At 34.7% G+C, this 6,578-nt stretch overlaps 1 long non-coding RNA gene across 1 annotated transcript; it reads right to left on the bottom strand.

The window, feature by feature from the left end:
• Positions 1-3,035: 3,035 nt before the first annotated feature.
• On the bottom strand, positions 3,036-6,240 carry LOC104648445 (uncharacterized). Its single transcript, XR_742478.4, has 2 exons — positions 5,508-6,240; positions 3,036-3,312 (listed from the first exon to the last, which is right to left on the bottom strand). It is a non-coding gene; the product is annotated as an uncharacterized lncRNA (long non-coding RNA).
• Positions 6,241-6,578: the final 338 nt, after the last annotated feature.

Below are 6,578 nucleotides of genomic sequence, written 5' to 3'. Positions count from 1 at the left end.
CTTTTCAATCAATTCACTTTACACAAGATCTTAAAACATTGATTCAAATAATTTTATGCAATAACCCATGGCCATGAGTCAAAATAGAAGTTCATACTTTGAGAAAGTCTTAGAAAAACATTTGGAATTTGACTCCTTGAAGAGAAATGGATTCAAGGATGAAACAACATGCCTTAATAAAGAGAATCTACTAAAAAGATGAAGAATCAATGGATAAATCAAGCTTCTAGCTTCAACCTTGCATCAAGCTTCAATGGAGTCTAGAGATATCCATTTGGGGTCATGAGTTTTAATTTTGAATAATGAACTCTAATCTACGTTGTAGGATTATAAAGTAACTTAAAATACCCAGAAACTCCTAAAACAACTGCCCAACACTTTATTTGGATGCTAGTTGAATTTTCCATAATGCCCTCCACTTGGCCGAGACACCCACAGAAAACTGCAAGTGTCAATCGGCGAAGGCCATCCTCGAGGCGTCGACCAGACGATGGGCCGCCCTGGGAAGCTATAGTTTTGGTTAGAGGCTTATCTTTGGGGGATTAAGCTCCCACGCCTAAGTGTTGAGGAACGCCCCCAATCGACGGGCGTGTCTTGGAAGACGAAGCATCAATTGGTGCTTATTGGTTGGGACTGCCTTGGGCAATTTCATGCCAAAATTCCTTGGGGATTTGTGTCCGGACGTTTCAACCCTAAATACGATCGTATAGATGTTAGGAACACATCTTATCAATTTAAACTCCAAACGACACGTAAAACATTCAAAGGCACACTAGAACACACAAGCACGTCTAAAGGCTAACTTCTGAACGTCTTGGTCATTCTTGGACATTTGACCTCCAAACTCAACACACTGACTTCTAACGCTATAATTCACCATTTAAGACCTTATAAACTGATGGCACACATGTTAGTATCTAGTTTAACCTAGCTCGTTTTTAGGGTGTTACAGTTCTTTGGCCAAGGATAGTCCATTTCAATTGTACAAAATACAAAAAGATTTTGTTTTTGTAGGAATGAGTCAGTTGTCGTAGTTGAGTCGCATTGACCAATGATAGATGTATGACGACCATCATAAAGGCATTTTTTTCATTGAGTCGTAGGTTGGTTTGTGCTGAAGCTAGAAATCTAAAAGGAATTATGTATGAAAAACATGTGTTGAAGTATTATATGAATGCAATTGAACTTTTTGTATATGACTGGTATGATGCAACTTAAGCTTAATTTTGACATTGTACATAATATGATTGTGTTGTTGTGATTGATCCATTCTTGAGTATAACTTATGCCATGAGCGGTGAATTTTTGTAATATCCATTAATACATCTGAGTCTAGAACTTACCCGACTTGTTATTCAAACGAAATACAAGTGTTATTGTGTTAAGAAGACGATAATAGACCTTCTTTGAATTGTCTAGAATTTTAGCCATTTAAGAAATTATATCCCTAGTATTGCCCAATTGAGCCTTTTCAGTCGTAATTTTGTTCTAACCCACATATTGGAGTCAAACCAATATTATTTATACTGTTAGCTTTGATCCCAAATCGTTAATGCACTATATTAGGAAAAAAAATAAAAACAACAAAAAGAATGAATAGGATAGACATGTTGAGTGTCTTGGGGAAGAGTGAAAAGAAGAGGTAAAATTACACCCCATGAGCTTGATCTGAGATTAGCCCTGGTCCTTAGGACATTGTGCACTTCGACTAAGATTAAAAATCAAAGTTGAAGGTGGCTAACTTGGTAATATCTTAATGATGACTATATCCCTTCCAAGGGCAACGTGCACCTTAATTCAAGGGAAATCTCTAAGTAAAGGGTGGCTATTGTTGAATGTCAAAAAAATATATAAAATGAGCGAGTGAAAAAAATAAAAAATAATATTATTTTAAATATATAAAGAAAGAGGGGGGGGGGGGCTAAAGAGAAGAAAAAGTTGTGAATGTTAGAAGAAAGTGAATATGGTGCATTATGGAGGATAAGTCACTAATTTTATCTAAATAAATCCTCCTCCCTTAACTTAAGCCTACATTACAACCGGAATAAGTCCTATTTGATTTTGAGCATAACACACTTTTTTTAGTAGAGATGTACATAATTGGCAAGCTTATGCTTCTCAATGCATACATATTTGATGTTGTTGTTAAGTGAGAATGTACATAGTTATAAAGTCACTAAAATATATTCAAATTGCTAGTTGGGTGTGTGGACTATTCTTTGGAGTGAGGGGCACTTGTTGTATGAAGGATAGGTGATATGTAGTGGTGCATATGTTGTTGAATGTGTTGGTTGCAAAATGTTGTCAAGTCAATTACAGGGGTCATGTATACTTTAAATTAAATCATGCTCGTGTTAACTGTTTATAGATTCTTGAAAGAAAGTGGTGGACGCACAAATACCATACTAGTGAGTCTAGGTCTAAGAGTAGCCAGTAAGTTCGTTCGAGGACGAACAAAGCTCTAAGTGTGGGGCAGTGATTTTAGTCATATTCGTATGTCTAGAATGCTAATCATGACCGTATTTAAGCTAAGTTTGAATTCAATATGTGTTGGTTTATAGTCTTATGGAATCTTTTGGTTGTTTATGAGCTAACCAACATGATTAGAGTTTTATCAAAAAAAATATTTTTTCAAAATTTTTTGACTTTTTAGAGTCGCCACTTAATTTTTAAGAAAAATTAAGAAAACTATTGTATTCAAATAACTTAACAGAGAAAATTATTTGAAAACATTTAAAGGGCTCAGAGATTCAAATTAATGCTTTCGGAAGGTGTTAGACACCTAAAACATCCGTTTAAAACGATATTCCAGCAACTAACATAACTGGCTAAAATTAGATTTGACTTGGAAAAAGTTTAGAAGGGTAAAGAGATAAAATACTAAATTATTATTTAAGTGAATTATTTGCAAAATTATTGGTTTTAATTCGATAAGGCATTTAAGGGTTTGCGGGGAATTTGGAGTTTTCTTAGCTTAAAACTAACTAACAAATAAAGCGAGTAAATGAACAAGAAATAAGAAAGAGGGAGAGGGATTTGGATCCAAATCTGGTTTCTGTTCGCCTTGATCGATTTTTGGACCCATTTTCTTTGTACCTGTCATAAACTAAACAAGATAATAACAAGAATACAAAAATGACGAGGGCTTAGGCCCAAAAGAACAAAATACAAAACTTAGTGAAAATAAATTGGAGCTTTTAGCTCAAGTCTTCAACTCCTTGGATTTTTGGATCTTTCCAACTCCGAAACCTGTACGTCTTTTTCGTGGGATGACCAACTCGAAGGATAGAGGTTTGAGCCTTCGTGGCTAGACTAGAGAATATGAAGGGGAATGGAGTTTTCGAGAGGAGTGTCAGATGCAATAACAAATGAAGGAGAGTAATTAGTATATAAAAAATAATAAACTTGGAAATATCATTTAAACAAAATAATTATCCTATTGAAATGGAAGACACTTGAAAATTAAACTAGGAATATAAGCATTTCAACTACTGGACCCAAAGTGATATGTAACTTGAGAAAACATAACCAAACCAATTTAAATAAACTAATTAAAAATCGGACAGCACTAGAGTGCCTAATTATACCAAGCATGTGCTTAGGAGCAGCAAATCTTAGGAATTATATATACAAGAAAAACGGAGAGCAGGATCAAATTTATTCACAGTCAATAATTAACAGTAAATCAAGAATGTCGACAAAATATTGCATAATCAATGAGTTTCACACCTCATGCTCATATGTATATAAAAGATCGATAGAGCCTAATGTAGTTAACTCATCAAGTTTAGGACAAAAATTTGAAGATAGTGGCAGATCAACTCACTTTAGAAGAAACTATCATTATACTCAAACAACTAAACACGGCGAAGACATTATTGAACGATACTGGCAACTATGTTAACACATGTCACGCCCGAGATAATGTTATGATCCCTAATCGCTAAATCACCAAATAAGCGGAAGATAATAAGTGCATATTATTAATTCTTAAAATAGTAGCTAGGTCGACACCATCTTCCGTAGAAAAATTACAGTTTCAACAAGAACAAGAAAACAGGATAAAAGAAAAGAAAAGAAAACGAGAACAACACTAGAACATGTGGACAGACTACTGCCACAAAATGATCTCAACAGACAATTAGCATATTTCAGCCATGACAAATTAATAAGCCAACTAGCCAATGCTCTACCGCTTTGGCAGAATTTTCAGGCCTAAAGAGAGGGGTTTATAGCAAATTTTCACAAATATAAATGAAGGGAAGATCAGAGGCAGACGTACGAGAGACTATATTAAATTGGTACAGATCTTTACACATAAGATCGTGCTAAAGGCTTAACCTTAAGCTTATCCTTCCAAAAATACAACTTCAACCCCACAAAAGCTCTCCAAATAGAAGAAAAAAAAAGAAAACGATTCATGCTTCAATAAGCACATACTGGAATGGAACACTACTACATCATGAGAAAAGAAATCCAACTCAGACCAAACAGGAAACTAGACAGAAGGCAACATTCTAAACCAAAGCGTAAAAAAAACAACTAGAACGAAATGATTTTTAAGCTAGATATATATAATAGTCAACAAGGAAATGGGGGTGGGAAACTTGATAAATAAAAAAACAATGTGCAATAGTCTGGGATTTATCATGGTTTCACAACTAGGATACGAACCATACAATTATCGTCAACAAATATACGGTAGAAAACCCTAAACATAGCGACTTATCATTAAAAGAAAAATGATTTTACATCAAATACATTGCAGTCAATAGAAGGAGTAATATTCTACACTAACCAAACATAGAAACATGCTGAAAACAAAGGGGGCTGTGAGCATAATCAAAATCCAACAATGCTTGGTTTTTACACAGAGAGGCAGTTCGCAAAAGTCACACCTTTAGCTAGAAGTAGAGGATGTCTATTAGCGAAAACAAGTAAAAACATATAGAACAACAGAAATAAAAAAAAAATCAGAACATGGGGGTTGAACGTCAGTAAATATATATGTGTATCTATTGATGTAGATGAAAATTAATTGAGACGAGCTTCGTAGACAATGAGAACAGAACCAAGGGAGTTTAACACTTAAACAAACGTGAACAAGGGTAAAACGTAGCAAAATGAGTAACGAAGAAACAACACGAAAAATTAGTAGAGCATAACGACTTACAAAAATTAAGGAGAACACAAATGGATACACATAACAGTCGAATATCCACCTACCTACAGCAGCTAACGGCATATAACCAATGGTGCGAAACTTCCCAACGTATAAATAATATAGTAATAATACAATGGGATGAGACGGAGAAAAACTATGAGAAACAGAGAACTCACATACCACACCCACAGATTCAATAATTGACCGCAAATGGCGTAGGAAAACCACAAAGACAACCAACAAAACAAGTTCGAGTACGAAAGAAAATCAACAGAGTTGAGCTCAAATATACGAACTAACATTTCGACTAAAGAAATGAATTAAGATGCCTAGAGAAATTTACCTTTTAGGGGGCAGCGAATGGGAACCAAACGAGCAGGAGAAGGCGACTTCAACACTAGAAGGCGACTCCGAAAACTCCGACAAAATTAGAACAGAGCCGAACAAGAGCAAATCTGATCTCCTATTTTCTACCCTCCCAAGGCTCAAGTCTATATTTGTGTCTTGGGTTTCTTTACAAAGTGAATACTCAATATAAAGAAAACCTCCAGAAGAAAGTTTCTAACCCCTCTGATTTTCTATATCTCCTCTAGTGAAGAGTTTCCAGCAAAAGAAAATTTTTCCCTAAAATCCCCAACCTGAAAATGTCTCCTAATTTTCAAAAAAAAATCCTCTTTCAATGAAAAAACAAGAGAGCTTTTATAGAAGGAGAATAGACTGATTATGGGAGGAAATTCGATTTGAAGCTCGAGTTTGAAATTCAAATTTTTTTTTGAAGGGATAAGTTTCAAAACGGCTGGCAATAGTACCAAATCCAACAACGGATTGTAGAGGAGAGCCGTTCGATTTCGGATGAAGGACAAGGTCGTAAGGAGATTATAAAACCTGGAAAATTCGAGTACATTTCGTACGAGAGGATAAGAGAAAGGGGAAGAGGACGCGCGAGGTTCGCTCGGATTGCGACTGAAATTATGGGTTTTCCTCGCTTTGCGCGTGAAGAAGACGACAGTGTGCAGGAGTTGTTGGGTTGTTTTGGTAATGCGATACGTATATTGTTTTGGGTTGCTTGTTGTAATGGGTATTGTATGTGGACTGGGTAATCTAGAAAATGAAAGGTTCCGAGGAAAGAAAATAAGGCCCAAATTTTTCTTAAGACGTAGCTAAATGAAATGTTAAATCAATCAAATCGAATTTAACTTGTAAATTTGACTAAAACTAAAATAAGACGAATTATTTATTAACTAACGAGGCTCTTAATCTTAACAAAACATAATTAAACTATTTAATTCACAAATATAAATTGTAACTTTAATAAACAAATTACTAAAATATTTAAATAACAAATATTTTTAGATGATTTTTGAATATCCATAAAATATACTAATTATATATAATTATGTAAGACATATACATT

This window comes from Solanum lycopersicum, chromosome 7 (assembly GCF_036512215.1).
Source record: "Solanum lycopersicum chromosome 7, SLM_r2.1".
Lineage (NCBI taxonomy): Eukaryota > Viridiplantae > Streptophyta > Magnoliopsida > Solanales > Solanaceae > Solanum > Solanum lycopersicum.
The sequence above is the reverse complement of the archived record's forward strand: the minus strand, read 5'-3'. Positions and strand labels throughout refer to the sequence as shown.